This window comes from Muntiacus reevesi, chromosome 3 (genome assembly GCF_963930625.1).
Source record: "Muntiacus reevesi chromosome 3, mMunRee1.1, whole genome shotgun sequence".
Taxonomy (NCBI): domain Eukaryota; kingdom Metazoa; phylum Chordata; class Mammalia; order Artiodactyla; family Cervidae; genus Muntiacus; species Muntiacus reevesi.
In genome coordinates, this window is record NC_089251.1 from 73770065 (window position 1) to 73788656 (window position 18592).

The 18592-nt window shown below is 38.8% G+C and overlaps 1 protein-coding gene across 7 annotated transcripts in view; it reads right to left on the bottom strand.

The window, feature by feature from the left end:
• SOCS5 (suppressor of cytokine signaling 5) overlaps nt 1-18592 on the bottom strand; it is a 67843-nt gene that overhangs the window by 24596 nt on the left and 24655 nt on the right. Inside the window, exons 2-3 of one of the 7 annotated variants that reach the window (XR_010662349.1) lie at nt 15788-16847; nt 6211-6606 (exon numbers count right to left, since the gene is read on the bottom strand). The exons of 5 other annotated variants lie outside the window; for them this stretch is intronic. The gene's annotated coding sequence lies outside the window, so the exon portion shown is untranslated. Of the gene's footprint in view, nt 1-6210; nt 6607-15787; nt 16848-18592 lie in introns of those variants that run through there. One more of the 7 variants, XM_065929331.1, reaches the window with a different exon arrangement.

Genomic DNA, 18592 nt, shown 5'->3' on the forward strand with positions numbered 1-18592 from the left:
GTTCTAGCCCTTAAAACTAAGAAACAGGGTTACAGTAGTGACTTCTAGGAACACAGAAAAGACACAGTTGCTAGTAAGCATCTACAGCTTTGATGATATTCTCAAAGGGGTCAAGGCTATGAAAGAACCACATTAGTTCCTCCTTATTCCACAAGATTCCCAGATTCCAGCTGAGTCTCCTTCAGTCCACCTTCCATATTATCACAGTGAGTGCTATATAAATCAGTGACAGAAAAATATAATTCACAGTTGAAAAATTTTTAGTGTTCTCTACCCACTGAGGGATAAAAATGTAAATTCTTTAAAGTGGTATTCAGGGCCATTGAGAATTTGGCCCCTGCCTAACTATTACGTTTTATTAACTATGTTTCCTTTCTTTCCTTCTCTCCTTCCTTCTAAGTTCTAACCCTCTTTAACGCTGAACTACATAAGAGTTTCTCAAACACACCAGGCTTACATCTGCCTGTTTTTTCAGGTGCTCTGTTCACCCTGCCTGGAATGCCCTCCTTCTACCTATGTCATTCCTGGCAAAACACTGTATTTATTTGCCAAGTCTCAGTTCAACGGTCTCTTCTGTCAGGTCTTCCAAGACTCCTCCAGGTTGACCAAAGAGCTCCACTTCCAGAGATGTGCTGGTAAACCAGGTCTCAGAAGGGGAAAAAAAGCCCTATTACATTCAGTTCGGCTCTAACATTTGTTTAGAAAACTTAAATTTGTTTCACTGCCCTTCTTTCACTACAGAACAACAAGAGCACCGCAGGAATGCCATTTGCTTATGCACGATTAAACGCTAGATGAATGCAGAAAACTGCACCCAGCTGCACTGAGCCCTGTGCCTAGGAATACACAGAACACACACATACCTCCAACATCTCCCAGCTACTTCAGCCCACCTCCTGTAGGGAGCCTCACCCATCCACATCAGGTGTTAACTGCCTCAGGTATCAGACACCTTCCCTCCACCATTCCACAACTCACAAAAGGTAACCTCCCCCACACCCACTTCACAAGCAAACAGGGTGCTTTTCAGGTTAAAGCACCTTATTTATAATAATGTTTATTTTTTCTTAACCATTTCCATTTTAATATGCAAAATTGTTTTACCGTTTTAATTAGGTTTCTCCTTTAAAAAAAAAAAAAAGAAATGTGTGGCTGAGGAAGTTTTCGAGTAGTGTGTTCCAATCCCATTTTTCCCTACACTCAGTGATTTTTAGGAATACATTTGTCCTGTTACAGCAGAACTGACTATGTACGTAACATTTCTGATTTGTGTGCTGTACATACCACCACAGATGATTTCAAATACTAACAGCTCGGTTCACACGTCCAGCCTGTCTCCAACACATCACACTCATAGTACTCTACATATCTTTGTCAGAGTAACTAATTTTTTGGAATAGCAATTGTTTCTCTGTAAGCTCCCTGAGGGCAGGGCCCTTTTTACCTTACAAGAGTATTCAGTGATTAATATGTGTCTTGCTAATGCAGATACCATGGGGTAACAGACTTAAAAATCTAATATAAATAGTAACTATAAAACCTACTTCTACAATAGAGAATTAATACCTACTCTACCCCAATCCCCAGCTATTCTGCCAGTAAGAGTGATTATCACAAAAGAAAATGTTCCCTAACTAACCTACTAATCTAATCAACTAATCCACATACCTCAAAAGCATAGGTGGATTGTAGGCTAATTTAAAAAATTCTGAAGATGTGGTCTAATAAGACTTTTTTCTGATTGGTAAATTCATATAAAATGTTCTCTCATACAGATGGCAATGGGTTCACAGAGTCAGATACGACTAAGCAACACAGACAGCCAAAAGGCATGTAAAAAGATGCTCAACACTGCTAATTATTAGAGAAATGCAAATAAAAACTACTATAAGTTATCACCTCACACTGGTCAGAAAGGCCATTGTTAAAAAGTCTACAAATAATAAATGCTGGAGAAGGTGTGGAGAAAAAGGAACCCTCCTACACTTGTTGTTGTTTAGATCACTAAGTTGTGTCTGACCCTTTGCAACCCCCTGGATTGCAACACACTAGGCTTCCCTGTCCTTCACTATCTCCCCAAGTTTGCTTAAACTCATGTCCATTGAGTCAGTGATACTATCCAACCATTTCACCCTCTGTTGCCCCCTTCTCCTCTTGCCCTCAATCTCTTCCAGCACCAGGGTCTTTTCCAATGAGTTGGCTCTTCCCAACTCATGGCTCTTCCCATCACATGGCCAAAGTACTGGAGCTCCAGCATCAGCATCAGTCCTTCAATGAATATTCAGGGTTGATTTCCTTTAGGATTGACTGGTTTGATCTCCGTGCAGTCCAACGGACTCTCAAGAGTCTCCTCCAGCACAATTCAAAAGCATCAATTCTTTGGCGCTGTCTTCTTTATGGTCCAACTCTCACATCTGTACATGAAAAACCACAGCTTTGACTATACAGACCTTTGTCAGCAAAGTGATGTCTCTGCTTTTTAATATGCTGTCTAGGTTTGTTATAGCTTTTCTTCCAAGGAGCAAGTGTCTTTTAATTTCACGGCTACACTCACCATCCACAGTGATTTTGGAGCCCAAGAAAATAAAATCTGTCACTGTTTCCATTTTTTACCCTTTTATTTGCCATGAAGTGATGGGAATGGATGCTATGATCTTAGTTTTTTGAATGTTGAAGTTTTAAGCCAGTTTTTCACTAACCTCTTTCACTTTCATTAAGAGGTTTTTTAGTTCTCTTTGCTTTCTGCCATTAGGGTAGTATAATCTGCCTATCTCATCTGCCTGTTGATATTTCTCCCCGCAATCTTGATTCCGGCTTGTGATTTATCCAGCATTTCACATGATGTACTCTGGATGTAAGTTAAACAAGCAGAGTGACAACATATAGCCTTGACATACTCCTTTCCCAATTTGGAACCAGTCTGTTGTTTCATGTAAGGTTCTAACTGTTGCTGCTTGACTCTCAGGACACAGATAAGATGGTCTGGTACTCTCATCTCTTTAAGAATTTTCCACAGTTTGTTGTGATACACACAGTCAAAAAGGCTTTAGTGTAGTCAATGAAGCAGAAGTTTTTCTGGAATTTTCTTGCTTTCTCTGTGATCCAAGGAATGCTGGCAATTTGATCTCTGTTCCTCTGCCTTTCTAAACTCAGCTTCTACATCTGGAAGTTCTTGGTTCATGTACTGCTGAAGCCTAACTTGAAGAATATTGAGTATTCCCTTGTGGATCAGCAGGTAAAGAATCTGCCTGTAAAGTGGGAGACCTGGGTTCGATCCCTGGGTTGAGAAGACCCCCTGGAGAAGGGAAAGGCTACCCATTCCAGTATTCTGGTCTGGAGAATTCCATGGACTAGAGCCCATGCAGTCTCAAAGAGTTGGACAGGACTAAGTGACTTTCACTTTCACTCACTCTGGTAGCATGTGAAATGAGCACAATTGTATGGTAGTTCGAATATTCTTTGGGATTGCCCTTCTTTGGGACTAGAATGAAAACTGACATGTTCCAGTTCTGTGGCCACTGCTGAGTTTTCCAAATTTGTTGACATATAGAATGCAACACTTTAACAGCATCATCTTTTAGGATTTTAAATAGCTGAGCTGGAATTCCATCACTTTCACTAGCTTTGTTCCTAGTAATGCTTCCTAAAGTCCTCTTGACTTCACACTCCAAGATGTCTGGCTCTAGGTGAGGGACCACATGTGGTTATCCACATTGTGGTTATCCTAGTCATTAACATCTTTTTTGTATACTTCTTCTCTGTATTCTTGCCACTTCTTAATTTTTCTGCTTCTGTTAGATCCTTACCATTTCTGCCCTTTATCGTGCCCATCCTTGAATGAAATGTCCCCTTGCTATCTCATTTTCTTGAAGAGATCTTTAGCCTTTCCCATTTTGTTTTCCTCTATTTCTTTGCATTGTTCACTTAGAAGGCATTCTTATCTCTCCTTGTTATTCTCTGGAACTCTACATTCAGTTGGGTGTATCTTTCCCTTTCTCCCTTGCTTTTTGCTTTTCTTTTCTCAGCTATGTGAAAAGCCTCCTCAGACAACCCCCTTCCCTTCTCACATTTTCCTTTGGGATGGTTTCGGTCAGCACCTCCTATACAATGTTATGAACCTCTGTCCATAGTTCCCCAGGCATTTGGTCTGCAAGATCTAATTCCTCCACTGTATAATCATAAGGGATTTGATTGAGGTCATACCTAAATGGTCTAGTGGTTTTCCCTACTTTCTCCAACTTAAGTCTGAATTTTGCAATAAGGAGCTCATGATCTGAGCCATAGTTAGCTCCAGGTCTTGTTTTTTGCTGACTGTATAGAGCTTTTCCATCTTTGGCTGCAAAGAATATAATCAATCTGATTTTGGTACAGACCGTCTGGTGATGTTCTTGGGTTGTTGGGAGAGGGTGTTTGCTATGACCAGTGTGTTCTCTGGACAAAACTCTGCTAGCCTTTGCTCTACTTCATTTTGTACTCCAAGGCCAAACTTGCCTGTTACTCCAGATATCCCCTGACTTTCTACTTTTGCATTCCAGTCCCCTATGATGAAAAGGACATCTTTTCTTGGTGTTAGTTCTAGAAGGTCTTGTAGGTCTTCATAGAACCATTCAACTTTAGCTTCTTCGGCATTAGTGCCTGGGGTATAGATGTGAATTACTGTGATATTGAATGGTTTTCCATGGAAATGATTCTCACCTCTTACACTAGTTGGTGAGAATGTAAACTGGTGCAGTCACTATGGAAAACAGTATAGAGGTTCCTTAAAAAACTAAAAACAGAGGTGCCATATGATCCAGCAGGAGGGGCATATGTCAGGAGAAAACTACAACTGGAAAAGATACATGCACCCCTGTGTTCATCGCAGCACTATTCAGAGTAGCCAAGAAATGGAAGCATCCTAAATGTCCATCAACAGATGACTGGATGAAGAAGGAGTAGCATATATACACAATGGAATATTAGTCATAAAAAAGAATGAAATAATGCCATTTGCAGGAATATGGATGGACCTAGAAATTATCATACTACATGAAGTAAGCCAGGTAAAGAAAGACAAATAACATGTGATACTACTCATACGTGGAATCTAAATTATGATATAAAGGAACTTATTTACAAAACAGAAACAAACTTACATACATGGAAAAGAACTTATGGTTACCAAAGGGCAAAGAAAGTGGGGGAGGAATAAATTAGGAGTTTGGGATTAGCAGAAACAAACTACTACATAGAAAATAGAAAAACAACAAGGTCCTACTGTAAGCACAGGGAACTATATACATTCAATATCTTGTAATAAACAATAATAGAAAAGAATGTGAAAATAATGTGTGTATGCGTATGTATGTATATATAAAAAACTGATCACTTTGCTATATACCAGAAACTAACATGTTTTTTTTCCCATTTATTTTTATTAGTTGGAGGCTAATTACTTTACAATATTGTAGTGGTTTTTGCCATACATTGACATGAATCAGCCATGGATTTACATGCATTCCCTATCCCGATCTCCCCTCCCACCTCCCTCTCCACCCGATCCCTCTGGGTCTTCCCAGTGCACCAGGCCCGAGCACTTGTCTCATGCATCCAACCTGGGCTGGTGATTATCTGGTTTCACCCTAGATAATATACATGTTTTGATGCTGTTCTCTCTAAACATCCCACCCTCGCCTTCTCCCACAGAGTCCAAAAGTCTGTTCTGTACATCTGTGTCTCTTTTTCTGTTTTGCATATAAGGTTATCATTACCATCTTTCTAAATTCCATATATATGCATTAGTATACTGTATTGGTCTTTATCTTTCTGGCTTACTTCACTCTGTATAATGGGCTCCAGTTTCATCCATCTCATTAGAACTGATTCAAATGAATTCTCTTTAATGGCTGAGTAATATTCCATGGTGTATATGTACCACAGCTTCCTTATCCACTCATCTGCTGATGGACATCTAGGTTGCTTCCATGTCCTGGCTATTATAAACAGTGCTGCGATGAACACTGGGGTGCACGTGTCTCTTTCAGATCTGGTTTCCTCGGTGTGTATGCCCAGAAGTGGGATTGCTGGGTCATATGGCAGTTCTATTTCCAGTTTTTTAAGAAATCTCCACACTGTTCTCCATAGCAGCTGTACTAGTTTGCATTCCCACAAACAGTTTAAGAGGGTTCCCTTTTCTCCACACCCTCTCCAGCATTTATTGCTCGTAGACTTTTAGATAGCAGCCATCCTGACTGGCGTGTAATGGTACCTCATTGTGGTTTTGATTTGCATTTCTCTGATAATGAGTGATGTTGAGCATCTTTTCATGTGTTTGTTAGCCATCTGTATGTCTTCTTTGGAGAAATGTCTGTTTAGTTCTTTGGCCCATTTTTTGACTGGGTCATTTATTTTTCTGGAATTGAGCTGCAGGAGTTGCTTGTATATTTTTGAGATTAAACCTTTGTCTGTTGCTTCGTTTGCTATTATTTTCTCCCAATCTGAGGGCTGTCTTTCACCTTGCTTATAGTTTCCTTGGTTATGCAAAAGATTTTAAGTTTAATTAGGTCCCATTTGTATATTTTTGCTTTTATTTCCAATATTCTGGGAGGTGGGTCATAGAGGATCCTGCTGTGATTTATGTCAGAGAGAAACACAACATTTTAAATCAACTACATATTTCAATTAAAAAAAATAAAATGTCTTATAAGGACGTGCAAATTAAACTTAGGTGTACATTTAATCTTTTGTGAAAAAAATAAAATTACACAAAATAGGACTATCTGCAAATTTGGGCCATTTTATCTAACCCAATCTTAGTCTAAACCTGTATAACAAATTACCCTGAAATCTAGGGGAATAAGTATTAACATCCTAAACTTTAAAATACAGACCATGGACTTCCCTGGTGGCTCAGATGGTAAAGAATCTGCCTGCAAAGTGGGAGACTCAGGTTCGATCCCTGAGTTGGGAAGATTCCCTGGAGAAGGGAATGGCAACCCACTCCAGTATTCTTGCCTGGAGAATTCCAGGGACAGAGAAGCCTGGGGGGCTACAGTCCATGGGGTCACAAAGAGTTGGATACAATCGAGAGACTAACCCTTTCACTTTCTCATATAATATAGTAACTACCAAAGACTAAGTGACTTATTGGTCAAAAACCACCTGTTTAAACTGATATCTTTGCACACACACACACACATTTAAATTTTTAAATTCATAGTATTAATATTTTAACTACTGTCAACTTGAATAATAAAGTGTAATTTTAAAGATGTATGTTATTTACATCAGTAAGAAAATTAGTTCTCATTCAGCATACTACCATATGTCTCAAACAATGGTGAAAAGCTACTTCTGTTTCTTCAGAGTTCAGAAGAGAAACTAAAACATACTTAGTATTGTGAAGTCCTATAGCATAGAGAAATGGTCCTCAAATTTAGCATCCATGAGGTTAACAGAGGCTCATCAAAACCAATTACTGGGCCCCCTTCCTACAATTCGGATTTAGTCAACCTGAGGTGAGACTAGATCATTTCTAGCAAGTTCTCAAGTGGGTCGGATGATGCTGGTCCTGGGAACACACCTAGGCTCCTCTGTTCAATTCCCAGCCTGTCACTTACTATCTTCGGACCTAGTTTGAGAGTTCACTCCTCAATTTCCTCATGTCCAAAGACAGACAGTTGTCAGAGAAGTAAACAAATAATAAATTTAAACTGCCAAGCACATGGTCCTCACTCAAATGATAAGGACATATATAGGTTGAATAAATAATAACCTACTTAAAAGTACACAATACAGGGTTCCCGTGGCAATTAAGATAAAGTAAAAACACTCCACCCTGTCCCTTCTACTGTATATACCTATCAAATCTAAACAAAATGTCTGGAACAGTTATTTAAAGACTCTAAAAACTGAATGGTAGCAGGTAACTTGGGCAAGACCAGAATTCAAAGTACCACAAACCAGAGGTGGGTTTATTCCCTCTTGTATCCTACCTACCACTCACCTACACTGGGAAAAACCTGGAAGTGGGCAGTAATGCAGACTGTGTTTCACATGGCATCCTTTAGTTCAAAGCTTGGGCAGGAAAAGGGAGGCAGTAATGGCAGGGGGCCCACAGGTACTTTGAAGTATGAGGAGAGAAATCTTCCCCTCTTAATCCCAGAAGCTGTGGTTTCAACAGGGTGGGGCAAACCCCTCTCCTAACCCTTCCTCCCCTGCAACTTGGTCCCTGCATATGGGCACAATCATAGGAAGTAAGCATAGCAGACAGCATTCAGGGAGATTCCAGGGAAGCAGCAAGGGTAGGGGAAATAGCTGAGTGGGAGGAATTCAGAAAAGCAACTCCATAAGGTTGATTATGAACAGCTGGGGTCACTCCAGAGCTGAACATAGCATTGAATTTATCCTAAATAACAAACCAAAAAGGTTGAGAATCGAACAAAGACACAAAGTCACCTATCTCAAACTGGCCAGTGGGCAGGGTACACACAGGACAGATCCAAACAGCAGAGCACTACAGGCTTTGAAAACCAAACTCATACTGAAATCTCAACCCACAGAAAGCTAGCTGCAACTCGCAGCCTAAACCAACAGGGTCCACTGCCTGCTAAAACACAAAAATGAACATTCTCCACTTAATTTAAGCAAGACTCAGAGTCTCATAATATATCAGGATGCAATTCAAAATTACTTGGCATATGAAGAACCAGGAAAATCTCAACTTGCTTGGTACAATAAAGAGCCATCAACTCGGAAACAACATAGTTGCTGGAATTATCTGACAAACTTTAAAGCAGCTGTTATAAAAACGCTCCAAGAAGGCAAACAGCTTCGAAACAAACAGGTCTCTAAACATTTCCGGTAGTCTCTTGTTCTTTGACAGGAGAAACACAAAGGTTTTATTCCTGAGTTTAAGTTCCATAGTTATAAGTGTAAATTTGTCACCAAGTCTTTGTGACATCAATTTACAAATTATGAAAAAATTTAAACATGTTCATAACACTTAACATACTAATTCTAGTTCTGCAAAGCCATTTCACTGAATAGTTGGGTTTTGCTTTTTCTTTTTATTAGAATTTATACTAGTGTAAAACAGAAAATAATCTACACCTCAATAGGGAAAGATTATGTGAACTATTTTGTGGGTATTAAAAATAATGCCTACCTAGAATTCTACTTCTAAAAATTTACAGATATATAAGTGAGTATGTGTGTGCATGAATATACATATATAAACATACATGTTGGTTTACATGGAAAAAAAGTAAAAACAATTTATATGACCATTAATAGTAACATCCATACAATGAAATTTTAAAATTCTATATATCTATTTTACAACAAGCATGTACTGTTACATACATTAACTAATATAAACTAAGTTATATTAAACTAACACTTTAAAAGACTAAAAGAAAAGGTCTCAGCAAAGAAACCAAACCAAATAAAAATTTTAGATTTAAAAAATACAACAACTGAAATAATCCACTGGATGGGCTCAACAAGCAAAATGGAGGTGACAAAAGAAAGTCAGTGAACTTGCAGACTGACTGACAGAAATGATCAGATTTGAACAACAAGGAAGAAAAGAAACAAACAAAGCCTCAAGGACCTCTGGGATACTAAAAGGTCTAAGTTTGGTGTCACTGGCATTGTAAAAGAAGCATGAAAGAGTGCATTTGAGAAAAGAATGGCAGAAAACTTTCCAAACTTGATAACAGACACAATGTACATAGAGATTTGAGAAGCACAAAGAACCCAAACACAATAATCCCCTAAGAAATCTGTGCCCAGACACAGTAAACAGTAAAACTGATAAAAACAGTAAAACTGATAAAAACTAAAAACAAAGAAACAATTTTTTTTTTTTTTAACAATTTGAAACTAGATAAAATAACAGAGAAGGCAATGGCAACCCACTCCAGTACTCTTGCCTGGGAAATACCATGGACGGAGGAGCCTGGTGGGCTGCAGTCCATGGGGTCGCGAAGAGTTGGACATGACTGAGCGACTTCACTTTTCACTTTCATGCACTGGAGAAGGAAATGGCAACCCACTCCAGTGTTCTTGCCTGGAGAATCCCAGGGATGGGGAAGCCTGTGCACTCTGGTCGCACAGAGTTGGACACGACTGAAGAGACTTAGCAGCAGCAGCCAGAATAAAAGTGATTAATTACTTATGGGGAAGAACAATTTGAATGGATGTGAATTTCTCAGCAGGAACCATTAAGTTCTGAAAGAAAAGGCATATTTTTAAAAGACTGAAAGGAAAAAACTGTCAATGCAGAATTTCTATATTCAGTGAAAATATCCTTCAGGTGAAGGGAAAAGTCAAAAAAATTCACTACCAGCAAATCAGCTTTAAAAGAATTACTGAATGGCACAAGGGATGTTATGCCAATGGAAAAATGGAACATTAGTAATAAAAAAGAATTAATAACCATATGGGTAAATTCAATAAACTATTTGTTTTCTTCTTGAATTCTTTAAAATGTTTAGTGGTTAAAAGTAAAAGCCGTAGCATTGGTTGATGGAGTTTTCTAGGTATGTAGATGTAATATATGACAATACAACAAAAAAAGAGGCAAGATGTATAGACAGTAATAAGGCTTCTACACCCCACTTAAGTGGGAAAACATTTATCCTAAATAGACTATAAAAATTTAGATATATTATAATCCCTAGAGCAAACACACACACCCACACCAAGACTAGAAAGAGATATAATTAAAAAAAAAAAAATAAACTTAAATGAAACACTAAAAGCTGTTTTAGCTTCTGCCAAAAAGGCAGAAAGGGGGAAAAAAGAAAAAAGAACAGAAAGGAAACAATAAAATGGTAGCACTAAATCCAAATATATAATTATATTAATTGTAAAGCACCTAAACTCAAAAAATAAAAGACAAAGACTATGAAATGGATTTTAAAAACAGGATCCACTTATATGCTACCTACAAGAAATGTATTTCAAAAACTTATAATATTAGTAGGTTACAAGTAAAAGGATGGGGAAAGATGTATCACATAAATACTAATCATGAGAAGGCTGGAATGGCTTTATTAATCTCAAATAAAGTAAACTTCAAAGTGAAATCTGACAGAACTGGAAGAAAAAATACAGAAATCTCTATAGTTGGAGACCTCACCACTCTTATCTCAGTGCTCTATATGATTAGTAGACAAAAAATCATCAAGGATATAGAATACCACCAACCAACTGCATCTAACTGACATTTATAAAACACTCCACCCAACAGGGGCAGTGCACTTTCTCTCCAAGTACACACAGAATGTTCTTCAAGACAGACTTTATCCTTGGTCAGAAAATAAATCTTAACAAATTTAAAACAACTGAAGTAACACAAAATATGTTCTCTAGCCATAATGAACTTAAGCTGGAAATCAATAACAGAAAGACAACAGGAAAATCTCTAAAAACTGGAAAGTTAAATGGTGCGGATACAGATAATCCACAGGTCAGAGACAAAATTTCAAGGAAAGTGAGAAAATATTTTTACTTCCAAGAAAATTAAACACATCAGAATTTGTACAATGCAGTTTAACAAAGCTCAGGGGACAATTTATAGCATTAAACACTTATATTAGCAAAGAAGAAAATTCTCAAATCAATAATCTTAAGTGTCTACCTTAGTTAGGGGAAAAAAAGAGCAAAATAAACCCAAATCAAGTAGAACGAAGGACACGCTTACAGCTAACATCATACTTAACAATAAAAGTATGTTGAATATAGGTCCTATTTGCAGACAACTTGATTGTCTACATAGAAATCTCACAGAATCTACACAAAACCTCCTGGAACTAATAAGTAAATTATAAAAAGTCATAAAATATAAGGAAAACACACAAAAAAATCAATCACATATATACCAGCAATGAACAAGCAGAAACCAAAATTTTAAAATGCCACTACAATACCTCCCCAAAATTTTAAATATGGAGGTATAAATCTAATAGAACAGGTACAAGATCTGTATGCCAAAAACTACACCGCTATTAAAAAAATCAAAGATCTAAATGGAAATTCGTATTATATTCATGAATTCAAAGTGCAACATAGTACAGGTGTCAATTTTTCTCATTTAATCTGTAGATTAAACACAGTTCTGATCAAACTACCACCCTCCGGGATATTTTTTGTATATATAGACAAACTTACTCTAAAACAATAGCAAAGGAGCTAAAAAAGTCAAACAATTCTTAGCTACAGTAGTAAAGAGGGTATGACACTGGGTTAAAGAACAGACAAATAAGACAATGGACTAGAGCTGAGAAACAGATCCCTATGAATGCAGTCCATGATTCTGGACAAAGGTGTTTGCAAAGGCAATTTCTTCTTCTTTTTTTAAAATTTATTTTTTAATTGAAGGATAATTGCTTTACAGAATTTTGTTGTTTTCTGTCAAACATCAACATGAATCAGCCACAGGTGTCTCCTCACTCTTGAAACTCCCTCCCATTTCCCTCCCCATCCCACCCCCCTAAGTTGATACACAGTACCTATTTGAGTTCCCTGAGACATACAGCAAAATATCTATTTTACACATGGTAATGTAAGTTTCCTTGTTACTCTCCATACATCTTACCCTCTCCTCCCCTCTGCCCCTGTCCATAAGTCTGTTCTCTATGTCTGTTTCTCCACTGCTGCCTTGCAAATAGATCCATCAGTACCATCTTTCTATATTCCATATATATGCGTTAGTATATGATACTACTCTTTCTCTTTCTGATTTATTTCACTCTGTAATAATAGGCTTGGGTCATCTACCTCATTAGAACTGACTGAAATGCGTTCCTTTTTATGGCTGAGCTGCATGATGCCAGAGCAGCGAGCGGCCGAGAGGAGTAACCTTTGTCCAAGGTCAGTAGCAGAGGCTGCGCGGTGATGAAGCAGTGAGCGGCCCAGAGGAGATACCCTACTTCCAAGGTCAGTAGCGGCAGCCTTGAGGAGATACCCCACGTCCAAGGTAAGGAGCAGTGGCTGCACTGTACTGGAGCAGCCGTGAATAGAGACCCCACGTTCAAGGTAAGAGAAACCCCAGTAAAACGGTAAGCGCCGAGAGAGGGCATCAGAGGGCCAACAGACTGAAACCACAATCACAGACAACTAGCCAATCTGATCACACAGATGCCTTGTCTAACTCAATGAAACTAAGCCATGCCTTGTAGGGCCATCCAAGATAAAAAGGTCAGGGTGGAGAGTTCTGACAAAATGTGGTCCACTGGAGAAGGGAATGGCAAACCACTTCAGAATTCCTGCCTTCAGAACCCCATGAACAGTATGAAAAGGCAAAAAGATAAGACACTGAAAGAGGAACTCCCCAAGTTGGTAGGTGCCCAATATGCTACTGGAGAACAGTGGAGAAATAACTTCAGAAAGAATTAAGAGATGGAGCCAAAGCAAAAACGACACCCAGTTGTGGATGTGGTTGGTGATAGAAGCAAGGTCTGATGCTGAAAAGAGCAATATTGCATAGGAACCTGGAATGTTAGGTCCATGAATCAAGGTAAATTGGAAGTGGTCAAACAGGGGATGGCAAGGGTGAAACTTGACATTTTAGGAATCAGCAAACTAAATGGACTGGAATGGGTGAATATAACACAGATGACCATTATATCTAGTACTGTGGGCAAGAATCCCTGAGAAGAAATGGAATAGCCATCACAGTCAACAAAAAGAGTCGGAAATGCAGTACTTGGATGAAATCTCAAAAATGACAGAATGATCTCTGTTTGTTTCAAAGTAATCCAAGTCTATGCCAGACCAGTAATGCTGAAGAATCTGAAGTTGAACAGTTCAATGAAGACCTACAAGACCTTTTACAACTAACACCCAAAAAAGATGTCCTCTTCATTATAGGGGACTGGAATGCAAAAGTAGGAAGTCAAGAAACACCTGGAGTAACAGGCAAATTTGGCCTTGGAGTATGGAATGAAGCAGGGCAAAGCCTAATAGAGTTTTGCCAAGAGAATGCACTGGTCATAGCAAACACCCTCTTCCAACAACACAAGAGAAGACTCTACACATGGACATCACCAGATGGTCAACACCCAAGTCAGATTGATTATATTCCTTGCAGCCAAAGATGGAGAAGCTCTATACAGTCAGCAAAAATAAGACCAGGAGCTGACTGTGGCTCAGATCATGAACTCCTTATTGCCAAATTCGACTGAAATTGAAGAAAGTAGGGAAAACCACTAGACCATTCAGGTATGACCTCAATCAAATCCCTTACAATTATGCAGTGGAAGTGAGAAATAGATTTAAGGGACTAGATCTGATAGAGTGCCTGATGAACTATGGACGGAGGTTCGTGACATTGTACAGGAGACAGGGAAAAGACCATCCCAAGAAAAAGAAACGCAGAAGGGCAAAATGGCTGTCTGAGGAGGCCTTACAAATAGCTGAGAAAAGAAGAGAAGCGAAAAGCAAAGGAGAAAAGGAAAGATATACCCATTTGAATGTAGAGTTCCAAATAATAGCAAGGAGAGATAAGAAAGCCTTCCTCAGCAATCAATGCAAAGAAATAGAGGAAAACAATAGAATGGGAAAGACTAGAGATCTTTTCAAGAAAATCAGAGATACCAAAGGAATATTTCATGCAAAGATGGGCACAATAAAGGACAGAAATGGTATGGACCTAACAGAAGCAAAAGATATTAAGAAGAGGTGGCAAGAATACACAGAACTGTACAAAAAAGTTCTTCATGACCCAGATAATCACAATGGTGTGATCACTCAACTAAAGCCAGACATCATGGAATGCGAAGTCAAGTGGGCCTAAGGAAGCACCACTATGAACAAAGCTAGTGGAGGTGATGGAATTCCAGGTGAGCTATTTCAAATCCTAAAAGATGATGTGAAAAAGCTGCACTCAATATGCCAGCAAATTTGGAAAACTCAGCAGTGGCCACAGGACTGGAAAAGATCAGTTTTCACTCCAATCCCTAAGAAAGGCAATCCCAAAGAATGCTCAAACTACAGTACAATTTCACTCATCTCACATGCTAGTAAACTAATGCTCAAAAGTCTCCAAGCCAGGTTTCAGCAATATGAGAGCCGTGAACTTCCAGATGTTCAAGCTGGTTTTAGAAAAGGCAGAGGAACCAGAGATCAAATTGCCAACATCCGCTGGATCATCAAAAAAGCAAGAATTCCAGAAAAACGTGTATTTCTGCTTTATTGACTATCCCAAAGCCTTTGACTGTGTGGATCACAACAAACTGTTGAAAATTCTTCAAGAGCTGGGAATACCAGACCACCTGACTTACCTCTTGAGAAATCTGTATGCAGGTCAGGAAGCAACAGTTAGAACTGGACATGGAACAACAGACTGGTTCCAAACAGGAAAAGGAGTTATGTCAAGGCTGTATATTGTCACCCTGCTTATTTAACTTACTTATATGCAGAATACATCAGGAGAAATGTTGGGCTGGATGAAACACAAGCTGGAATCAAGATTGCCGGGAGAAATATCAATAACCTCAGATATGCAGATGACACCGTCCTTATGGCAGAAAGTGAAGATCTAAACAGGCTCTTGATGAAAGTGAAAGAGGAGAGTGAAAAAGTTAGATTAAAGCTCAACATTCAGAAAAGTAAGATCATGGCATCCAGTCCCATCATTTCATGGCAAATAGATGGGGAAACAGTGGCTGACTTTATTTTTCTGGGCTCCAAAATCACTGCAGATGGTGACTGCAGCCATGAAATTAAAAGACGCTTACTCCTTGGAAGGAAAGTTATGACCAACCTAGCTAGACAGCATATTAAAAAGCAGAGACCTTACTTTGGCAACAAAGGTTCATCTTGTTATGGCTGTGATTTTTTCAGTAGTCACGTATGGATGTGAGAGTTGTACTATGAATAAAACTGGGCACAGAAGAATTGATGCTTTTGAACTGTGGTGTTGGAGAACACTCTTGAGGGTCCCTTGGACTGCAAGGAGATCCAACCAGTCCATCTTAAAGGAGATCAGTCCTGGGTGTTCACTGGAAGGACTGATGTTGAAGCTGAAACTCCAATACTTTGGCCACCTGATGCAAAGAGCTGACTCATTTGAAAAGACCCTGATGCTGGGAAAGATTGAAAGCAGGAGGAGAAGGGGATGACAGAGGATAAGATAGTTGGATGGCATCACCAACTCAATGGAGATGAGTTTGAGTAGACTCCGGGATTTGGTGATAGACAGGGAGGCCTGGCATGCTGTGGTCCACGGGGTTGCGAAGAGTCAGACATGTCTGAGCGACGGAACTGAACTGAATATTCCATTGTGTATACGTACCACACTTTTTTATCCATTCATCTGTCGATGGGCATGTATCTAGATTGCTTCCATGTTCTAGGCGTTGTAAATAGTGCTGCAATGAACACTGGGGTACATGTGTCTTTTTCAATTTTGGTTTTCTCAGGGTATATGCCTAAGAAAGGGATTGCTGGGTCATCTGGAAGTTTTATTCCTAGTTTTTTAAGGAGTCTCCATACAGTCTTCCATAGTGGCTGTATCAATTTACATTCCTACTAACAGCGCAAGAGGGTTACCTTTTCTCCACATCCTCTCCAGCATTTATTGTTTGTAGACTTTTTGATGATGGCCATTCTGACCAGTGTGAGGTGATATCTCATTGTAGTAATGATTTGCATTTCTCTAATAATTAGCAATGTTGAGCATTTTTTCATGTGTCTGTTAGCCATCTGTATGTCTTCTTTGAAGGAATGTCTGCTTAGGTCTTTTCCCCACTTTTTGACTGGGTTGCTTGTTTTTCTGGTAGTGAGTTATATGAGCTGCTTGTGTATTTTTGAAATTGATCCTTTGTCAGTTGTTTCATTTGTTATTATCTTCTCCCATTCTGAGAAGAAAAAGTAATAAAGGGAATCCAGATTAGAAAAGAAGAAATAAAGCTCTCTCTGTTTGCAGATGACATGATACTATACATGGAAAACCCTAAAGATACTATCAGAAAATTACTAGAGCTAATCAGTGAGTTTAGCAAAGTCTCAGAATACAAAATCAATACACAGAAATCATTTGCATACCTATATACTAACAATGAAAAATCAGAAAGAGAGATTAAGGAATCAATCCCATTCACCATAGAAACAAAAAGAATAAAATATCTAGGAATAAACCTACCTAAGGAGACAAAAGAACTGTATACAGAAAATTATAAGACACTGACGAAAGAAATCAAACACAACATAAACAGACGGAGAGATATTCTATGTTCCTGGGGAGGAGGAATCAATATTTTGAAAATGACTATACTAACAAATGCAATCTACAGATTCAATGCAATCCCTATCAAATTACCAATGGCATTTTTCACAGAACTAGAACAAAAAATTTCACAATTCATATGGAAACACAAAAGACCCTGAATAGCCAAAGCGGTCTTGAGAAAGAAGAATGAAGCTGGAGGAATCAACCTTCCTGACTTCAGATTATACTACAAAGCTACAGTCATCAAGACAGTAGGGGACTGACACAAAAACAGAAATACAGACCAGTGGAACAAGATAGAAAGCCCAGAAATAAACTCACGCACCTATGGGTACCTTATTTTTGACAAAGGAGGTAAGAATACACAATGGGACAAAGAAAGCCTCTTCAATGAGTACTGCTGGGAAAACTGGACAGCTACATGTAGAAGAATGAAATCAGAAAAGTTTCTAACACCATACACAAAGATAAACTCAAAATGAATCAAAGACCTAAATGTAAGACCAGAAACTATAAAACTCTTAGAGGAAAATACAGGCAGAACACTCGATGACATAAATCAAAGCAAGATCCTCTATGACCTACCTCCTAGAGTAACGGAAATAAAAACAAAAGTAACAGGTGGGCCCTCCTGCTGCTGCTGCTGCTAAGTCGCTTCAGTCGTGTCTGACTCTGTGTGAACCCATAGACGGCAGCCCACCGGGCTCCCCCGTCCCTGGGATTCTCCACACAAGAACACTGGAGTGGATTGCCATTTCCTTCTCCAATGTATGAAAGTGAAAAGTGAAAGTGAAGTCGCTCAGTCGTGTCCGACCCTTAGCGACCCCATGGACTACAGTCCACCAGGCTCCTCCGTCCATGGGATTTTCCAGGCTAGAGTACTGGAGTGGGTTGCCATTGCCTTCTCCGCAAGTGGGCCCTAGTTAAACTTAACAGCCTTTGCACGGCAAAGGAAACTATAAACAAAGGCAACTTAAGGACAGACTTTTCCAAAAATGGTGTTGGAACAACTGGACATCCATAGGCAAAAATATAACCCAAGCCTCATATCTTACAGAAATTAACTAAAACTGGATTACAGATCTTAGTGTAAAATACTAAGATAAAGCCTTTAGAATCTGCAGTATACAACAGTTATGACCTGGAGATAGACAAAGAATTTTTACACACAACACCAAAAGCATGCTCCATAAAAGAAAAAAATTATAAATTAGACTTCAATTTAAAACTTTTGCTTTGTGAAAGAGAAAGAAAATTAAAAGCAAGCTATAACTTGGAGAAAATATTTACAAATAGCATATCTGACACAGGATTTGTATTGTAAATATGTAAAGAACTCTCAAAACTCAGCAGTAAGAAAACACACACCCCAAT